The sequence below is a fragment of the Nansenia antarctica genome (genome assembly GCF_963989245.1).
Source record: "Nansenia antarctica genome assembly, chromosome: 6".
NCBI classification, from domain to species: Eukaryota; Metazoa; Chordata; class Actinopteri; order Argentiniformes; family Microstomatidae; genus Nansenia; species Nansenia antarctica.
The window spans coordinates 65,537,629-65,558,989 of NC_137676.1; the positions used below are offsets into that span (position 1 = coordinate 65,537,629).

Here is a 21,361-nt window from a genome sequence, read left to right on the forward strand (position 1 = left end):
TTGTTGTCTAGTAACTCTTGTTGCCTCCAACAGACTCACAGAACCAGGAAGACCAGTACCTTGATACTCGGCTCTCATAACATCCCCACACAAAGCAGTTTAGAGAGAGAGAATAAGAGAGAGAGGGAGAGTGAAAATATAACACACACACACAGTTTTCCACAAGAGAGGTTTTGAAATGAACTAATGGAACACACAGACATCCAACGCCTCATCTCTTGAGTCAGTGGTAGTGGTCTCTTGTGGTAGTTCTAGAAAACCATTCCTTCCCCTTAGGACCTTCATGGCTGTGTACGCTGCAATGCACACCTCTCTCCTCCTGGTGGTGCTGTTCCTCTCCCTGACAGAGGTCACCCAGGCCTTCAAACCCCTCTTCGGTGACTCCGTCACCCACCGTGAAATCACAAAGAGAGCCATTCTCCTCAAAACTGCTGAGGTGTGCCGCTCCGTGGCCGCCACTGAGGGGCGGGACTTCAACCTGGCGGTAAGTGGACTATTGGTGTAAGGAAAGAGCTGTGGGTGAGACAGGGGAGCAAGGACTCAAGGCCTTTCAAACATTATGGTTTTATGTTTAATATCAAGTGGTTTATATATTTTTAAAAACGAATCAAAATACTATTAAGAACAACTACAGTATATGAAAATGTTTTGCTAGATAGATTTCATACCTTGATGATGGAAAGCATTTGCTCACGGTTTATCAAAGCTTCGATCCGATGGAATCTCCTTCAACAATCAATGAATCAAACACTGAGAACCCTAGCTCCAGCATTAACCCTAGCTCCAGCCATAACCCTACCTCCAGTCCTAACCCCAGCTCCAGTCCTAACCCTAGCTCCAGTCCTAACCCTAGCTCCAGTCCTAACCCTAGCTCCAGTCCTAACCCCAGCTCCAGTCCTAACCCTAGCTCCAGTCCTAACCCTAGCTCCAGCCATAACCCTACCTCCAGTCCTAACCCCAGCTCCAGTCCTAACCCCAGCTCCAGTCCTAACCCTAGCTCCAGTCCTAACCCCAGCTCCAGTCCTAACCCTAGCTCCAGTCCTAACCCCAGCTCCAGTCCTAACCCCAGCTCCAGTCCTAACCCTAGCTCCAGTCCTAACCCTAGCTCCAGCCATAACCCTACCTCCAGTCCTAACCCCAGCTCCAACATTAGACTAGCTCCAACCCTAACCCTACCTCCAGTCCTAACCCTAGCTCTAACCCCAGCTCCAACATTAAGACTAGCTCCAGCCCTAACCCCAGCTCCAACGTTAAGACTAGTGTCTTTAACCAAAGCCTTTCCCTCCCCCAGGTTGATGACAGCCTGTCTGTGTACAAGCTCCAGGCGGCGTGCACGGCCGACAGCCCCACCATTAGCTCCCTCGTCTCCACGGTCAGGTTCCAGACTGCCATTTTTGCCATGTACATGAGCAACGCCTGGGTGGACGTGAGGTTCGCCCTGAGCGAGGAGCACCACTTTGATGCAGAGATGTTCAAGGGGGGTCGCAACATCATCACCGCAGGTACACTACGCTAGATCATCATCACAGGTACAGGGTGCATTTGTAAATACGCTCTGGATATCTGTTCAGCACTCATGGAATGCCTCTTGTCCAATCAAATTACTTGGTCGCTCTATGATGTTGAACCCAGTGTGCGCTCCGGCGCTCTCAGAGCGACTTTACGAACGCAGCCACAGTATACTTGTTACAGTTTTTCTCAGTCGCTTTGGTGCATTTCTCACATCACTATTAACATTTGCACAACAGTTAGTGCATTTCTCAAAACAATTAGTACAAACTGCAAAACCTAGTTGATAACCTGCAAAAGCGTGTCACTTGCTCAAAATGGATAGTTCATTCCTCAAAAGCAAGTATTCATGTCAATGATAGTGTCAGTGTCATCAAAATGAAAAGTCCTGAAACCATTGTTTATGAACAAGATAGTCAAATGGCTTTGTCAGGTTTTCATTATGACAGTTCACTCTGTAAGTGTTTTCCAATGCAGAAAAAGTCAGATCTTGGTGACACTACTTGAAAATGCTCAAGACAGTACTATACAATATTTGCACAGCCATTTGAAATCGACAGTGGGTTACACATTACTGTATTTAGTGAGGTAAATTGAAATACGTATGTTTCAAATTTTTACTGCATATACTCTTTGCAATTCTAATTTGTTCACAGCATTGTGCAAAAGAAAAATACTAACTTATTTACAACAAACATAAGAAACACCCTTTGGGTAGAGCTGTGCACAACTGTAAACAATATTGCAGTACATATTGGAACTGAATTGGAACATAATACATAATACATAGTACATACACAGTACTGTAAATCATTCATTCACATCCAGACGTTCCTGTCTGTCTGGCCACATATTTTCATCGACATCACAGCGAATATCATGAATACTGATATTCAATACTGTAAATGCTGAATTACTGTCCAATATACACACCTGTTCTCCCGACGAAATGTTGGTTCTCCGAACAGTGGTTCTCCCAACATTTGGCTGCACCCTTCGACCAGCCTCAGCCATTGTGAGGCTGTGATTGACAACATGGTCCACAAACAAGAGAAATGCACCAAAGAGAAAAACTGTAATACACTAGGTCATCACCACAGGTACAGTCTACTATTTAGTACACTAGATCATCACTGCAGGTACCGTACTTTAGTTAGTACACTAGGTCATCACTACAGTTACAGAATGCTAGTTAGTACACTAGATCATCACTGCAGGTACAGTACGCTAGTTAGTACACTAGATCATCACCACAGGTACAGCACACTAGATCTGTCACGCCCTCCACTTCCGCTGAGTCTGTGCCAGTGCCCCCTTCTCTCCTGTCTGTCTCTGTCTATCTGTTTGTGTTGTGTGTGTGTGTGTGTGTGGCAAGGCTCTGGTTTCCCTGTCACTCATCATCTCCACCTGCTCTGTCTGCTCACTTGTTGGTCATGTGCTCATCACCTCGCTGTATTTAAACCCCGGCTTCCCATCCTGTCATCGCCAGATCGTTGTTTGTTGTTTCCAAGTTAGTCTTGTTCTCGGCCGGTTAGCCTCACGTGTTGAATTCTTGTTGTAGTGTCTTAGTACTTTGTCTCATCATTATCTCTTTATGCTTCAGGACAACGACCCGGTTATCCACCTGCCTGCCTATCCACCTGCCAGCACTACCTGCCTAGACTACCTGCCTAGTCTACCTGCCCTGCCTGCGCTACCTGCCTTCCTAGTCTACCTGCCCTGCCTACCCTGCCTGCCCTTCCTAGGCTACCTGCCCCGCTTGCCGTGCCTGCCTGCCTGCCTGCCTGGGCTACCTGCCCTACCTGCCTGGCCTACCTGCCCTATCTGCCTGCCTGTCCTTCCCTGTTTGCCATTCCACTGCCATTCCCTCATTAAATACCGGATTATTTTATATACATGTCCTGACTCTGTGTTCTGCGCCTGGGCTCATTAGCTCTGACCCGTAACAAGATCATCACCACAGGTACAGTAGGCTCGAGTCACGAGAGTCTAGTCTATTCTATTCTAGGAGTGTCAGCAGTCAAGGCCAGCGTCAAGATGAAGAACTTCCTCTCAGGGCGGGTGACACTGGGAGGTGTCTGTCACACGCTACAGGTGAGCAGGGAAGATGATGATGGTGATGATGATGATGGCCACGATGATGATGATGATGATGATGATGATGATGATGATGATGATGATGGCCACGATGATGATGACAATGACTGTTATTCTTTTCTAGGATTTTTACAGTCACAGCAACTGGATTGAGTTGGGGAAAAGAGAGCCCTACTCTTCTCTGATCCAACCAGACCTCCCATTGGAAAACCTGGCAGGTACTTTGTGTCTGTGTCTGTATCTGTGTGTCTCTGTTGTCTCTGTCTGTGTCTGTGTGTGTGTGTGTGTGTGTGTGTGTGTGTGTGTGTGTGTGTGTGTGTGTGTGTGTGTGTGTGTGTGTTACAGTAGCTACAGTAACGTGTAGAGAAACTGTCATAACTAAACTATAATCACCACAGCATCAGGAAGCCACGGTACATGCAACACAAAAATCCATCTGCATCTACAAGCATGTATCCATAGAAAATGGACGCTCTGTTATGGTTTGATTAGGAGGTATTTGAGGTGTGTGCCACTGTCAACACTGAACAACGCCGCCCTCTCTTATCTTTCGACCAATCAGTCTGGAGATCAGTCTTTCTTTCGTGATGTGTCATCACCTCTGTACACACTGGACACCCTAATGCTGCCACTTACTCTGCAGTGTGTTTATTACACACACACACACACACTCACACACACACACACACACACACAACCCCACACACATCCCTTCGTCAATATGTTAATCTGATCTGCTCTGTCTCCAGACTCCAACACTCCGACATGTAGGAACTGCATAGGGGGAAGCTGCACTGACAACATCCTGCCAGGTGTGCTGGAGAAGGGTCTACTCACCTCAGGGTACTTTGGTGTGTTCTTCTCAGATAAACCTGCAGGTAAACACACACACACACACACACACACACACACACACACACACACAAACAGGGCCGGACTGGGAAATCATTCAGGCCGGGTTAGGGTTAGAAAAAAAGCAGGAGCACAACATATTTTTCAATTTACTATTAGCCTGTATTACAGTTAACCCCTCTCTCCACCTGTCAAAGAACAGAGCAATAGCACAATACCCTATAGCCCAGGGTTCGACAGTGCGACTGTTTTGGTCGCATTTGCGAGTGAATATATTTCTATAGTATAGCCCCCTAACCAACACAAACTGTAAATTAAATAACAGACCTGTACTGTAATTACAGTAGCCCGAGTACTAGAGTGACACATGCCATGCAAGCACAATGAAGACAGAAGACGTTGCGTTGTCCAATAATTTAGTGACTCAAAGTATGAGCTCACTGACTGAAATTTTCAACAAAACGCATGAATTGTCAAATAACATTGAACACATTAAGTAGACTAAATATGCCAATTATGCCACCAATGCTTTTGAGGAAATTAGAAAGGGTCCAACCACTTTTATTATTGATTGTCCAGTTTCTTGGCAGCTTTAACATTGGGCTTTTGACAGGGGAAGATGATGTTGCATCGGTAACGTTAGCTAGCTAGCATGTTTATTTATTTTCTTATCACTGACTAACCTGGTCCCGTGCATGAATTTTTTTTGTCGATTTTGCCACCGTTAGCGGGATTGCCATGGGCCTTTCTTCTTTTCTCTGTCTCCCTCTCTGCTCCACCCTTCCTCTTTTTTCCATTGTCCATCTTTGAGCGCCAGGCCACAGGGAAAATTCCTGGTGCTCCAGATGGTCAGTCCGGGCCTGCATACACACACACACACACACACGCACACACACACACACACATACACACACACACAACATGACAGGGACAGACACACATACACACACACATAACATGACAGACACACTTACACACTTACACACTTACACACACACACACTTACACACACACAAACACACACAGACACACAACATGGACATGGACCACGCACACACATACACGGACACGACACGGACATGACACGGACAGGGATAGGGACACACACACACACACAACATGGACACGCACAATGCGCACATGCACACACACACACACACTGACAGACTTAATTCCAGGTGTCCTCCTCTCCCACAGGTAAGTGCAGCCATGGCGGGTTCTTTGACCGGACCAGCCGTCGGGACCCGGTGGGAGGGATCAACAAGGACAACGCCGAGGCGAGCCACGGTCACCTGCACAACACCGCCGCTGCTGTGGCCATCCAGGCCACCATGGACCTGCTAGAGGACATCAGAGGGGCTGCAGGGGAAACAAACTTCCTACGGTACGCAGGAGGGGTGTGTGTGTGTGTGTGTGTGTGTGTGTGTGTGTGTCTGTGTCTGTGTCTGTGTCTGTGTGTGTGTGTGTGTACATTTGTACGTGTTTGTGGAAGGAGAAGGGAAATATGGGCAGGCCATATAGAGGAGGCTATGTTTGTAAGGACCAATGGGGGAGAGGTTATGTTTGTAAGGACCAATGAGGGCGAGGCTGTGTTTGTAAGGACCAATGAGGGAGAGGTTCACTCAAAGCTCTTCATGATATTGTGCTAGTCTAGTCTCCATGAGTTTACCCCTCATCTATCCCTAACCCTAACCCAAGGCTGGTGTGATGTGGGGATATGTCAGGGCAGATAGTATGTGCAAGAAAGGCTAAACTATGATCTCCGATATTGGGGAAGGGAAAGATGGTTGAGGAACTGTATCTATCATTTGGAGAATGTATTCAGATTATCTTCCACTGCTCATTCGCTTCTTTCTTTCTTTCTTTCTTTCTTTCTTTCTGTCTTTCTTTTTTTCTCTCGCTATCGATCTATCCCCCCCCCCCCCCCCACCTTCTCATTCTCTCTATCCTTCCTTCTCTCAGGTTGATGGGCCTGACCCCGTCCTCAGTGCTGTGTTTCGTGATCGACACTACGGGCAGCATGAGGGACGACATCGCTGAGGCCAAGAGGGTGTCCTTCTCCATCATCGACGGCAGGAGACTGATACGACAGGAGCCCTCCTCCTACATCCTGGTCCCGTTCAACGACCCAGTTGTGTTCAGCACATCTCATAGACATAGAAATAGAAAACCTAGAATGGATATTCTTGCTTTTGTTCATGGGCTTCTTGCTTGTGTTCATTAGCTTCAACAAGCTAATGTTTTAGATCACTTCTTCAGGGGAATAGGAGCAGCATATAGTTGTCACAAGCCCAGAGCGGCCCAGAGCGCCCTCTGTCGGCTGTAGACGGTAATGTTTACTCCTTCGTTCATGTCAGTCAGTATGAAATTATATATATATATATATTGATATATAAGTCGCACCTGACTAAGTCGCAGGACCAGCCAAACTATGAAAAAAAGCGCGACTTATAGTCCGGAAAATACGGTATTTTGAGCATTTTAGTCTTTTTTGTCATTTTTCACATCATATTCTGCTTTTTGCAGTTTTACTGATCATCAAAGGTGTGTGTGTGTGTGTGTGTGTGTGTGTGTGTGTGTGTGTGTGTGTGTCTAAAGGCTATGGACCTTTGATAGTGACGGCAGATGTAGATGTCTTCAAACAGAGCATCAGTGACCTCACAGCGAACGGCGGGGGAGACCTCGCAGAGATGTGCCTCTCGGGCCTGCAGGTGTGTGTGTGTGTGTGTGTGTGTGTGTGTGTGTGTGTGTGTGTGAGAGAGTGACGTTCTCCCATTCACCACAAATAGTTGCTATACCCAGGCTTCGTCTCATCTGTTCTGTGTGTAATACCCAGTTGGCCCTCACGGCGGCGCCACCCTTCTCTGAGATCTTTGTGTTCACTGATGCTCCGGCCAAAGACGCTGCGCTCAAGAGCACCATCAATGCCCTGACAGAGAGCACCAAGAGTGTGGTGAGTAGCAACAACTCCTCTCTGTTGCTGTTCCTCTCCCTTCCTCTGCATGTACGTTTCAAACAATCAGTGCCATTTCAATCCATTAAGTGGTGTATATATATATATATATCTCCTCTCTAACTTGCTCTTGCTAAATCTGTCTCCCATGTCTGTCTGTCTGTCTGCCTGCCTGTCTGTCTGGCTGTCTGTCTGTCTGTCCTTCCCTCCCTCCCTCTCTCTCTCTCTCTCTCCCTCTCCCTCGCTCCCTCTCTCCTTCCTTTCTTCCCCAGGTGACCTTCATGTTGACTGACAACCTCCGCTCCAGTCGCCGCCGTCGTAGTGGGGCTGTGGGCGGGTCTTTCAGTCGTATCGCCCAATCAGACGTCCAGCTGTACCGGGACTTGGCCCAGGCGTCTGGAGGTCAGGCCATAGAGGTCACCAAAGCTGACCTGCCCCAGGCCACCAGACTAATCGAGGACGCCTCCACGAACGCTCTGGTAACATCTCTTTCTGCCTCCCTGCCTGTCTGTCTGTCTGTCTGAGTGTCTGCCTGCCTGTCTTGTTTGTCTGTCTGAGTGTCTGCCTGCCTGTCTGCCTGCCTGTCTGCTTGTGTGTCTGTCTATCTGTGTGTCTGCCTGACTGTCAGTCTGCCTGTCTCACTGTGTGTCTGCCTGCCTGTCTGTCTGTCTCTGTCTGCCTGACTTTCTGTTTATCTATCAATTTGTCTCTGTGACTGTGTTCTGTGTATGACAATCTGAAGTATTTATCCTCTTTTCAAGAAATTATGTTTGAATCTATCTCTCTCGCAGGGCTCTCAAGTTTTGAACAGAGTTCAGAGTGAGATTTTGGCGGCGGTGGGGGGGGACGGGGGTCTGATCTGATAAATGACATCAATTTGTACAAAAAAATAAAATAATCACACACACACACACAGTCTCAGCGTCAAAGGATTATGGTCTTCTCCCACGTCGACCAGTCTGTAGCCACTTCGAGATGTGAATGTTCAATTCAAATAATCTGTCCTCTTCTGTGTAGCGAGCATCTGAATCAATAGCTCCAGTCAGCCCGTGTCGTTGGAATCAGAACGTTGTTTCTTGTAGCGGGAATATCAAAAGGTTACCCGGATACAGCAATGCTATTATTTTCTGATTGGCTGTTCGGTAGCTATATTTTTATAGTTGATTAGCTGGTGCGTGGCCTTCTGAACTCTAGGGGAACCAGAGGGAACTCACTTGATTCTCTACCTGTTCTATATTTAAAAAATAGCGGCGCAACTTGGTGGGCGTTACCCTGGTAATTTCTCTGCATGAGAAATACAAGGTGTGGCGTGTGAGCGTGTGAACAGGTTGAAATGCATGTGTCTCACGCCCAATGCGTGAGACTTGAGAGCCCTGCTCTCGCTCTCTTCCCTCCCTCTCTCCCCTACCTCCTTACATCTCTCCTTCCCTCTAGGTGACTATTCTGCAGGCTGTGAGGAGTCCAGGAAAGGCGGATCGTTTCTTCTTCACAGTGGATGGGTCTTTGAGAAACCTGACTGTTTACATCACTGGAACCTCCCTCTCTTTCACACTCACCAGTCCTTCAGGTAACACCACACCTGGGTGAGACATGGTACTGTATACACATGCAAGTACAGCTAAGGGTGTGTGTGTGTGTGTGTGTGTGTGTGTGTGTGTAATAATGTACACTATAGGGCAAGACATTTTTCCAGGCCATTTCAGTCCAACAAAACCACATATACTGTAACGTGTGTGTGTGTGTGTGTGTGTGTGTGATTCTCCACCTGTGTTTAACCCCTCCAGGTGTCTCCCAGAATCACACTGAGCACAGCGGTCCCCTAGGAACGATCCAGACCGTGGGGAACCTCTTCCGAGTCAGCCTGAACTCTGACAACCAGATAGGATCTTGGGAAATCAGCATGAACTCAACAGAGGCCTACACTGCCAAGGTCATAGGTCGGTACAGTAACATCAACAGAGGCCTACTCTGCCAAGGTCATAGGTCAAAAATATATATGTGTGCATGTAATATATATATAATAATATGCCATTTAGCTGACGCTTTTATCCAAAGTGACTTACATTGCGATGAGTGCACACATGTTAGTATATATGGTCCCAGCAGGAATCAAACCCACAACCGAAGTGTTGTTAGCGCCATGCTCTACCAACTGAGTCACAGAGGTGTGTGTGTGTGTGTGTTTGTGTGTGTGTGTGTGTGTGTGTGTGCGTGCGTGTGCGTGTGCGTGTGTGTGTGTTCCAGGTCAGAGCTCTCTAAATTTCATCTACTATTTTGTGGAGGCGTTCGGGGGGGCCCACGGAGACATTAGCCTGAAAGAAGGTCGTCCTCTCACAGGTCAGGAAACGATCATCAACAAACCAACAACAGTCCTCTGCATTTCAATGTATACATAGATGAGCAGAGTTTGTAATAACACTGTCAAAACACGCCCCCCCCCCAAACACACACCTCTCTGTCTCCATCAAATTCCATCTCTCTCTCTCTTTGTCTCTCAGGGTTCCCACAGGTCCTTGAAATCCTTGAAAGTTTGTGAATTTGAGAAAAAGAATCAAGGTCTTAAATGTTTTTGAAAATAGACATGGGTCATTGAAAGTGCTTGAATTCTCCTCTCTCTCTCTCTCTCTCTCTCTCTCTCTCTCTCTCTCTCTCTCTCTCTCTCTCTCTCTCTCTCTCTCTCTCTCAAAAATAAATAAATAAATAAATAAAAAATATATATCCAAAAATGTTTTACTTAGCTCGTCAACTAGTAAATAAGTCTCTGTATTGCTTAACTTTACACATATTTCACAATATATTGTTTTGCTGTGCTGTGGTAGAGAAGGCAAGAGACCATCTAGTGTTCACACATTCAAGCCTCTCTTTTTAATTGTTGTCTGTGAGCGGATAGTTCCTATTATATAAATTCTCATCTCGATCTGTCTCAAACTATGCCGTGTTGGGTCCTTGAATTAAAGGCAATTGAGTCTTGAAAGTCCTTGAAAGGTGCTTGAATTTGATGTTTCAGAAGGTGTGGGAACCCTGCTCTCTCTCTCTCTCTCTCTCTCTCTCTCACAAAATCTGTACTATGAAATACTCTTATCTCTCTCTCTCTCTAGGCGGTAACGGCACCCTGCTGGTGACAGTGACAGGGGGTGACTCTGTGAGGGTGACAGAGGTCGCTCTGGTGGAGGCCTCAGGGTCAGGGGAGGTCAACGGAACTGTCCAGTCGCTGGGAGACGGCAACTTCCTGGCAGTGATGGCCAGCCTCCCGCAGGGCAGTTTCACGCTGCGTTTGAGGGGAGAGGTCCTGCCCACCACCAGGGTGGCGCCCGTCAGCTTCCAGAGACAGTCCTCGACGCAGATTAGGACCTCCAGCATCTCCATCATAGTGAGTACAGACAGGGAAAAGGTAACGTTACTGTTCCCTTCAGAAAAGGATAGTAACCCTAACCGTAGAAGTTGAACTGGAGTGTCTGTGACTGATTTGTTTAATTCTTTGTGCACACGACACATCGACAAGAGAGACTCAGTCGGGTGTTGTTCATGAATTAAATGAACAATTTCATTTCTGAGGGACAGTGTGTGTGTCTGTCCCTCAGAGTTCACAGGTGGACATCTGTTAGGAGATAAGTAACTATCAAACCAATGAACGTACAATGTTGTCACTGTCCTGCTTTGTATCCTGCTTCAAACTGATGGATCAAAGAGGTAAAACACTACTACACTAAGAGCTGAGGAAAGAATGTCTTGGTTCAGACCACACAGCTAGACCCAGGGTTATTGACTTGCTCTGTTGTCTGATTACACCAAGTAAAAGATTCCTTAAACACAGAAGTTCTCACTGTCCCTTTTATTTGTTTACAATACTGTTCCCCCTCGCCCTAGGCCCAGGCAACGAACACGTTAGAACCTGGGTCCACCATCTCAGTCCCCTTCACCCTGACGACGACCAAAGCCACAGGGGGCACCTTCACCGTCCGCGCCACTAACGACCGTGGCTTCACCTCCTCCTCCCCCTCCAGTGTATCCATGGTGACCGGGGGCAGTGCCAACGGCACTGTGACCCTCACGGCGCCCGCAAACACCCCCTCGGGCACGGACGTCACCCTGACCATCGAGGCAGAGTCCCCCGGCGCCACCGACTCTAACTACGCCGTGCTGAGACTCTCCGTGGTCGCCAAGGTAACCTGAGAATGATAGGGGGATTTATAATGAAGTATGTTTTTGTGGTCGTTTATCACTTTTCTTGGAGGGGAGTTTGACCACACAGCTACACAATAGACTTACAGAACAAAAATAAATAATTGTTTCATTTAAGTTAAAATATTTCACTGATTGAATTGTCTCCTGTGTGATTAATTAATGCACTCTATTGCAAAAACATTAAAGCAGAATTTCAATTATTTTGTATAACCTATTATATAACCTATCTTTTTTCTCTCCCACCTCTCTGTCTCCCTGCCGTGACCTGTGTCCTTCATCTCTCTCTCTCTCTCCAGATCACAGACTTCACCCGCCCCCAGTGTCAGGTGGTCAGTGTAACGGCTGACTGCCCAACTGACTGCAGCCTGGCCAGCTGGGAGCTCTCTGCCAACCTGACGGACGGAAACGGGACGGGCATCGAGAGCGTCACCATTCGTCAGGGTAATGGCACCCTGAACACGACCTCCGCCGTGGGGCCTGGGGGAGAGAACGTGACCCTGGCGCTCTACAGCGCCTCCTGCTGTTCGCAGGTGGTAGAGCTGGTGGCTGTGGATAAGGCGGGGAACGTGGTCACGTGTGTGGGGTCGGCGAGGGACGCAATAGGCGCCAGTTCTACAGCTCCACAGGCCACGGTCACAAATGATGCACTGTACGCCACGGCCCTGCCTATAGTTGCTACTACATCCACCGGGGGGCACACTTTGACACTGCCCCTGTTACTGTGGACCACTGTGACTCTGGTCTCCCTCCTAGTCTAGAACAAAGAACAATACAACGCAAGTAGAAGAAAAGCACACAGGCTCATATTGGAACATCTTATACATCTTATATTTATATACATCTTATACAGCTCATCTTATACATCTTATATTTCAAATGTATTTTTCTTTCCAATGAAATGATTGCCGACTTGAAATAATTGAGCATTTATGCCAGAGAGGCTGTAATCTATCCTCAATTTTGTCAACAGTAGGGGGAGTTGTTAGGCAAACGCCTACCAAGTGGCAATAATATTGACTATAAATCACAGATTGGAGGGCATTATTGCTTACACACAAAAAACAATGCTCTAAATAGGCAAGGCAAGTTTATTTGTCTAGCACATTTCATACAACAGGGGCAATTCAAAGTACTTTACATATAGCATTCAAAGAAATACAGAAATAAAAAAAGTAGAAATAAAAATGGCAAGAATAGATACATATAGAAAATAAATAGATAAACTTTGTACAACATAATAAGACAATGAATAAAAAGATATAGATAAAAGTGTAGTTATTCGAATACATTTTGCATTCACTGACTTTCAGAAATCTTTTTGACTACATGCCAGCCAGACTCTTTTAGAGGCAGAATGTCAGTATGTACAGACTTTATTTTTCACATTCTTTCTGCAAAAACCTTTGATATTGTAATTACAACAATCGGCCACTAGAAGATGCAAAAGGTGTTTATTAGGAGCCTTTTGTGAATTGTATGTTCAGACTTGGGGGAGGGGGGGTTCAACACCCAGTACAACACCTTTTATTAACTTTTTCCAGAAATGTGAATTTAAATAAAAAACGATGCATTGTCTTAACTGTGTTTAATTGTTCCACAGTAATTGAATTATGCCACAAAAGAGTGTTAGTACCGGTAAATAGAAAATGTAATATTTTAGTTAAAGTTAGTTTCAACTAGGAACCTTGTAGACTTCATACAGATCTTAACCACACGGCCACTGAGGTGTCCCAAAAATGTGAGCCCCTTGAATTAAGACACCCTCGTCCCCGTCCCCTAACCTAGTGTATATAGACAGTAGTTACCTAGGTGATGCCTGTATCCCCTGGGTGTCTAACCTAGTGTACAGGCCAAAAGTTTGGACACACCTTCTCATTCAATGCGTTTCCTTTATTTTCATGACTATTTGGTACATTGTAGATTCTCACTGAAGGCATCAAAACTATGAATTAACACATAGGAATTATGTATTTAACAATAAAGTGTGAAATAACTCTAATGTAAATATAATAAATATGTCTTATATTTTAGATTCCTCAAAGTAGCCACCCTTTGCTTTTTTGTTGTTAATAAAATATATAATAATAATATTTAATATAATATGTGTTAATAATAATATGTTATTATATATATATATATTTAATATTATTATTATATATTTTATTAACAACAAAAACAAATTATTTTATTAACAACAAAAAAGCAAAGGGTGGCTACTTTGAGGAATCTAAAATATAAGACATATTTAGAGTTATTTCGCTGGGAGGAGGCCATTGACTCCATCGACTTCTCGCACTCCAGCCGTAAGGCATGGAGTATCATGAACAATCTCACTGGTAGGTCCAGACACTCCCCCCGTCACTGCCCCATCTCTGCAAATAAAATCGCATCACAATTTGTGAAAAGTGGGTCATACGAGGGCAAAGACCGCGAGTCGTCTCGACTTGTGGCAAAAGAAGTGTCAGACCTCTGGAGGGCCCCAACACCTAGCAGTGACTACATCTCCGGTGAATTCACCCCGGAGGAGTTCGCTGCTGCCCTCCAGCATCTAAAGCCAGGGAAAGCTCCGGGGCCTGATTCCATCTGCCCGGAGCTTATTCTCCATGCCACACCCGCCTTGAAATCCTGGCTGAGAGCGTTCCTCACTTCCTGTTTGCGCCAACTCAAGATCCCCAAAATCTGGCGAAGTGCCCTAGTTGTTGCGATCAAGTCACCCTTATGACTCAAGACATCGAGGATTGCTTTTCGGCAAAAAAGAAGGCCGGGGCCGTCTTTATAGACCTGACGGCTGCCTACGATACCGTATGGCATCGCGGCCTCTCCTGCAAGCTGCTCCGCCTGCTGCCGGACAGGGACATGGTCAGAATGATCATGGAGCTCATCCGTAACCGCAGCTTTACCCTCACCACCGGTCGCGGACAGCTAAGCAGGCTTCGACGCCTTAAGAACGGCGTCCCTCAGGGATCGGTCCTGGCCCCCCTCCTCTATAATATCTACACCTATGACCTGCCCAACACACTCTCGCGGAAGTACGCCTACGCAGACGACCTCGCAGTGGTGTACTCTGCTGGAAATTGGCAGTCTGTGGAGGGGATTCTGAGCCAGGACATGCAGACACTAGTGGCATACTTCCGGAAATGGAGATTGAAGCTTAGCGAGGCAAAGACGGTGTCGGCTGCCTTCCACCTTAACAACAGGGAGGCTAAACGTGAGCTTAGAGTACACCTAGATGGAACTCCCCTGCCATGTTCCGCTGAGCCAATCTATCTCGGCGTGACATTGGACAGGACGCTCACGTTTCGCCGACACCTCGAGTCACTGCGCAAGAAGTTAACAGCTCGTGTGGCGTTGATGAGGCGACTGGTTGGCTCGGGCTGGGGCGACGGCAGCCCTAGCCCTCGTTTATTCAACTAGTGAATACTGCGCCCCAGTATGGTACGTCTCGCCTGCCGGGCCGTGGAGCTTAATAACCATCTGCCATCTACCATCTGCTCCATGATAGGCTCACTATAACAGCGGAGCCCTCCCGGTGTCTCAAGTCGAGACACATTTGTGCCTGCCGCACAGGATCTCAGGCAGCAATGCAGAGATCTCAACATCAGTGCGGCAGGGTGGGCGGATTATATGTGGCGCGCGGAGTGGGAGGCTAACACCTCCAAACTCCGCGACCACATCCCAGTCGCCGGCGCTGAGCCCCTCGGGATGGACTTGCCAAGGCTATCCTGGGTGAGGCTCAATCGTCTCCGGACCAGCGTTGGGCGTTTCCGCTCATCAATGCACAGATGGGGCTTGGCCCCAAATGCGTCGTGCGAGTGTGGCGCAGAGGACCAAACCGCAGACCATATCCTGGATTGCCCGGTGTACCACCCACCCAACGGGATGCATGGTCTGTCGGTATTAGATGACGAGACGATGACGTGGCTTCTGGAGGGGTGTCCAGAAATATAGCCCGGGTGAGCCCCTCAACCAGGTCTCGGGGTGGAAAAAGGGTAGCCCCTCGGCCCCGAGCCTGGTGGAGTGGAGAGGAAAAACAACAACCCATACGCCGAAGAAGAAGAAGAGTTATTTCACACTTTTTTGTTAAGTACATCATTCCACATGTGTTCATTCATAGTTTTGATGCCTTCAGTGAGAATCTACAATGTAAATAGTCATGAAAATAAAGGAAACACATTGAATGAGAAGGTGTGTCCAAACTTTTGGCCTGTACTGTATATAGACAGTGGTTACCAAGGTGATGCCTGTATATCCTGGGGTGTCTAACCTAGTGTATATAGACAGTGGTTACCTAGGTGATGTGTATATAGACAGTAGTTACCTAGGTGATGTGTATACCCCGGGTGTCTAACCTAGTGTATATAGACAGTGGTTACCTAGGTGATGTGTATACCCCGGGTGTCTAACCTAGTGTATATAGACAGTGGTTACCTAGGTGATTTGTATATAGACAGTGGTTACCTAGGTGATGCCTGTTAACACTATGAAGAGTAGGGGGAACTTAAACTAAGTGGAGAGGACTAAACCAAACTAAACCTGAATAGTCTAAATTAGCTAAAATAGCACAAACCAAGCCAACAGAATGAAGCAATCTGACCTAGCAGACCAGGACAAATCAAGCACCAACACCCCCCCCCCCCTCCATTAATAATAATAATAATAATAATAATAATAATAATAATAATAATAATAATAATATTGCCATGCAATCGATTTGTCAGTCAATTGTTGGAATTTGTTATTTATGCTCTAGGCAAGGGGAGCAATTTAGGGGTTCAGTGCCTTGCTCAAGGACACCTCAACCTGAGCCACAGCCACCCCACAAAACACCCCACAAAACACAGGCAACAAAATACATTAAATAGAGGGGAGGAACTCCAATGACAACACCTGTGGGAGACAGAGGAACACAACCAAAACACATAAACAGCACATACCAGGCTGTAACATAGTGCATGTGGTGTTTGGTAAACGTGTTAACTATTAAGGGGTATGTGTTAGCTGTTTTCAAAAGTTGAATACTGTTTTAAGAAATGTGCTCAAGCGATCAAGAATCGTGGAGCAGCTACACTTAAAACAGCCGACAATTAACAACTTTGCAGATCTAGGAGAGAGTGGGCCTGACATTAAATTATTTTGGCATAAAGTATTGCATTAGCTGCAAAGTGATGCCAGGACTGTACCCAGAGTCAAACCTACAATCCTTATGCTCAGAGGCACAGGCTTTGTCCCTCAACAGCACACAACAAGCCACTCATCACAACCTTATAAGGCAGGAATCTAACCCCAGAGCAACTCACTACTGCACTGTAATTATGTAATAGTTGTAATACACTTCTTTTGGAGACATTGTGGTTGTTGAGGGACACTTTGCTGATGATGTATATCTGCCTAACACCTTCCTACCCCCTTAACACTCTTGTCTTCCTTGCTACAAATTGAACAATCAACTTGCATGGCGGAGTCAAAAACCTTTTCTAACACGTTATGTTCTGAATCCTATCAGTCAGACAATCAAACATTATTTATATAGCACAAGTCATGTAAAAATAATAAATCTCACGGGATTATAGTGACGTTGATGGAATACCCCCCAAGTGCTGAACATAAAAACAATAGTAAATACCGCTTCTAAATACCAATAGTAAATACTACTTCTACCGCTGCACCATTGAGAGCATCCTCACCAACTGTATCACAGTGTGGTACGGCAACTGCACTGTGTCCGACCGGAAGGCCCTTCAGCGGGGGGTGAAAATCGCCCAGCGCATCATAAATGGTAAATGGACTGACTTATATAGCGCCTTATTCCAAAGTGCCCTACAATGGCCTCTCATTCACCCATTCACACACACATTCACACACCAATGGTGGCAAGCTACCATGCAAGGCGCTGGCCCACTCATTGGGAGCAATTTGGGGTTCAGTGTCTTGCCCAAGGACACCTCGACATGTGGCCAGCCGGGGTTCAAACCGCCGATCTGCCGACCTTGCGATCATTAGACGCCGGCTCTACCGCCACAGCCGCCTCATTGGCACCAAACTCGCTTCCATCGAGTCCCTCCAGGCAACCCGGTGTCGACGGAGGGCGGCATCAAGGACACCTCCCACCCCAACCACTGACTGTTTGACTCCCTACCTTCAAAGACACTCAGGAGCCCCACACACACACACACTTGACTATGACTCACAGTACCCCCCCCCCCCCACCTTGGGATACTATGGATATGACAATGACAATACTTGATGGCTGCACATCCATGGTTAATGTGATCACTCTATAACCTTTGCACTAATGATGTTTACATTACTAACTTTGCACATACTGTATATTCCACATTGCACACGTCTCCTGATATAGCTTCTCTTATACTTCTGCACATTAGATACTACACATAAACTACCTCACTGTACATAGCTCATAACTGTACATAGCTCATAACTGTACATAGCTCATAACTATATATAGCCCATAACTGTATACCTCTAAACTATACTGACGTTTACAAAACTACCCCTGTACATACTGTATATTGCATAGTTACCTATCACTACCATTCTTGTAGATAAATAGACATAGTAATAAAACCAGGAATAAAATGAAGAACAAAAAAAAAAGAGGAGATAAGAAATAGGGGTAAAAGTGCAAGTTGACAAAGACACTTGGTAAAAGCCAGGCTAAAAAGGTGTTTTAAACTTTCTTTTAAACATATCCACACTCTCTGCCACCCTCAAGTCCTCCAGCAAGCCGAAGACTAGACTGTGAGCAGATCATTACAAAGGATTTACATTACAAAGGATCTTGTTGTATCTTGTTAATCAAGAATCAATAGAATCAATAATTCAAAAACACAAGCAACTACAGTATTATTTATTTTTTTATAATTTATTATAACAGAACAGCATGGAAGGAGAGTCAAAGGCAGGTAGCAGTCAAGGGGGTTTATGTCACTCCCAGGCCAAATCCCTGTAGCCAAACATACAGGTAAAAAGGGAGGCAACTGCTGTAAACTGCTATGTCATCTAAAACATAATTAAACAAAACAAAAACAATTATTTCTTACTGTAATGTCTTTGGTGAAGGCAACCACTTCCTCAAGGGCCAGTGTAAGGGCTGATTGATTGGTTGGTGATGAGAGTCAGCTGAGCTCCAACAAAGGCTGGTTGGATGGGTGTGACAGGGTGGGTGGGGTTGTGATGGTGAGTGGGGGCTGTGTGTGTGTGGGGGGATGTGTGTGTGTGTGTGGACACACAGTATATGTTGTTGTATGTCATGTATATTTGAATAACGTTTTCAGTGGGTGTATAATGGACTGTACAGAGCAATTTTTCAAAGATGTAAATACATCTGTGGCAACACTCTACTCAACACTTCCAGAATGCATATCAGGTGAGTTTGAAACTAGAGTGATGTCTTGTTGCCAATGTTGCCGGCTATTTATGGTACCTTATTAATCGGAATCTGTACAGGGGTGTCCTTGCATTGCTTAGCCCGAATACGTTCAGAAAAGTAACATTTTCTACATGCAGCATTTGGATATGGTTTACTTCACTTAGGCCCAATTCCATTTCCCTTTCCTACCTTTATGGCTCGTTTTAGAGTGCCAAGCCCTCGGAACAGAACCACAAGGGGTAGTGGTTGAAATCTTCCCCCTTGATATGTCAACAGTCGTATCATAGAAAAACATTGATGCTCGCGATTCATTCACAATTTAAGTGTCATCCTATCAATCGATCAAATTCATCAAATAAAAAAAGAACAATGCTTCATTTTTTTTTTTTGTGATCAAGATTTTTAATTGTTTTTAACAACACATAACAATGACAATACAGAACAAGAAAGGAAGGGAGGGAAAAAAGAAAGAAAACAAAAAAGAAAAGGGGTAGTGTAGCAGACAAGTCACAGCCAAATAGTAGAAATACAACACAATCCGGACTGGGGTAAATGGAAAATCAAATCACAGAGCAGTCAGGTTGGTCAAGTTCAATGAATAAGCCTTCCACGCATCAACTGTAGTGGGCCTTGCTTTGTTCAATCTGGCCGTTGTGCACTCAAGATTCACAATCCTCTGTAAAGAGTAAAACCAAAAAGTGTTCATACTGAAATCAGGTGTTATCCAATGTTGAAGAATAGTCTTTTTTGCAGAGGTGAAACCAGCAAATAGCATTTTCTTTTGCGTAATACTTCAATCAAAATCAGAGTCGTCATTGAGCAAACATAAACATGGATTAGGAACATAGTCGATCTTAAATAACTTGGACATTACAGAATTGACATGGTTCCAAAAATTGGCCACGACTGGACACTCCCAGAACATATGGAGAAATGAACCCGGTGTGGGGGTAGTGCAGAATTGACAGTAGTAGTTGGGTTGTAGTTTCATTAAGTATCTTCTATATGGTGTAGCATAGGCCCTGTGGATGACTTTAAAATGAATTAACTGATGAGCTACGTTTTTGGAGGTTGAATTGAGATTAGACCATATTGTGTCCCAGTTTGGGTGGAAATCCAATTCACCAAGCTCTCGGTTCCATAAAGCCTCAACCGCAAGTGGTTTTTTAATTGCGTCCACTAGATTGCGATAGATTCTGGATACACAGCCACGAGAGGTTGGGGTATGTTCAATCCAGGCTATCATGGGGTGAGTTGGAAGTGGCGAGCGCCAAGGCACTCCATAGGCCTTGAGTGAGGACCTCAGCTGTAGATAGACAAAATATGATGACGCTGGAAGGACAAACTTAGTTTGGAGGTGCTGAAATGAATCTAGGCCATCATTGTCATACAAGTCTCTGAGAGTATTTACACCCCGAGAGCTCCATGTTTGCTGGGTGAATGGTCGGTTACCCGACATCAAGTTTAAGTTATTCCATAAAGGAGTGGAGGAACAGAATCGCAAGGAACCTCCCATGATTTTCTCAGACGCTTTCCACACCTTAAGGGCGTTAACTATAATGCAACCAAATCTATGACTGAGAGTCCTACGTCCAGTGCCTGAGAAAAGTAAATCCTCTAATCTGACTGGACTAACCAGACCTGCCTCTATTGACCTCCAAGGTACTTTGGAATTTGGATTCACCCAGGTACGTAAGGCTTGAGTCTGGAAAGCTAAATAATACATCTTAAAATCTGGAATTGCCATCCCACCCGACAATTTGGGTTGTTGCAAAGTTGTAAGACGGATTCTCGGGCGTTTGCCAGCCCATATGAACCTTGAGACCAACGAATTAATATCATCAAAGTATTTGGGTGGTGGGGGTAATGGTAACATGGAAAACAGGAAGTTGATCCTTGGCAAAACATTCATCTTGATTATCGTGGCTCTGCCCTGAAGAGATATTTTGAGGCTATCCCATCTTTGAATATCCGTTTTGATTTTGTTCAAGGTTACATCAAAGTTGTCTTTAATTATCCGTGGTATGGTTGGGTATATAGTGATGCCAAGGTAAGTACATTTATCTTTCACTGGGATATGTCTAGGGAGACAGGAGGTTCTTGCTGAAGGACTATGGGGCATTAGAATTGACTTCATCCAGTTAATCTTATAGCCTGACAATCTACCGAAATCTTCAAACATTTCTAACACATGGGGGGGCAGAAGTATCAATATTATCTAGAAATAATAGAATGTCATCAGCATATAATGAGATGTGGTGGCTATGACCTAAAATTGAAATAGGGGAAATGTAAGTACTCTGTCTGTCTGATGGCCTGGGCTAAGGGCTCAAGAGAGAGACAGAACAAGAATGGCGACCGAACAATGCTTCATT

At 45.6% G+C, this 21,361-nt stretch overlaps 1 pseudogene across 1 annotated transcript; it reads left to right on the forward strand.

The window, feature by feature from the left end:
* The first annotated feature begins 283 nt into the window (after nucleotides 1-283).
* Nucleotides 284-12,354, forward strand: LOC308160836 (von Willebrand factor A domain-containing protein 7-like; annotated as a pseudogene). The gene is made up of 16 exons: nucleotides 284-484; nucleotides 1,292-1,502; nucleotides 3,443-3,603; nucleotides 3,731-3,824; nucleotides 4,356-4,484; nucleotides 5,656-5,842; nucleotides 6,421-6,592; nucleotides 7,057-7,169; nucleotides 7,295-7,411; nucleotides 7,684-7,890; nucleotides 8,846-8,978; nucleotides 9,196-9,348; nucleotides 9,656-9,748; nucleotides 10,510-10,781; nucleotides 11,279-11,575; nucleotides 11,893-12,354. The product of its transcript is annotated as a von Willebrand factor A domain-containing protein 7-like (transcript).
* The last annotated feature ends 9,007 nt before the right edge of the window (nucleotides 12,355-21,361 follow it).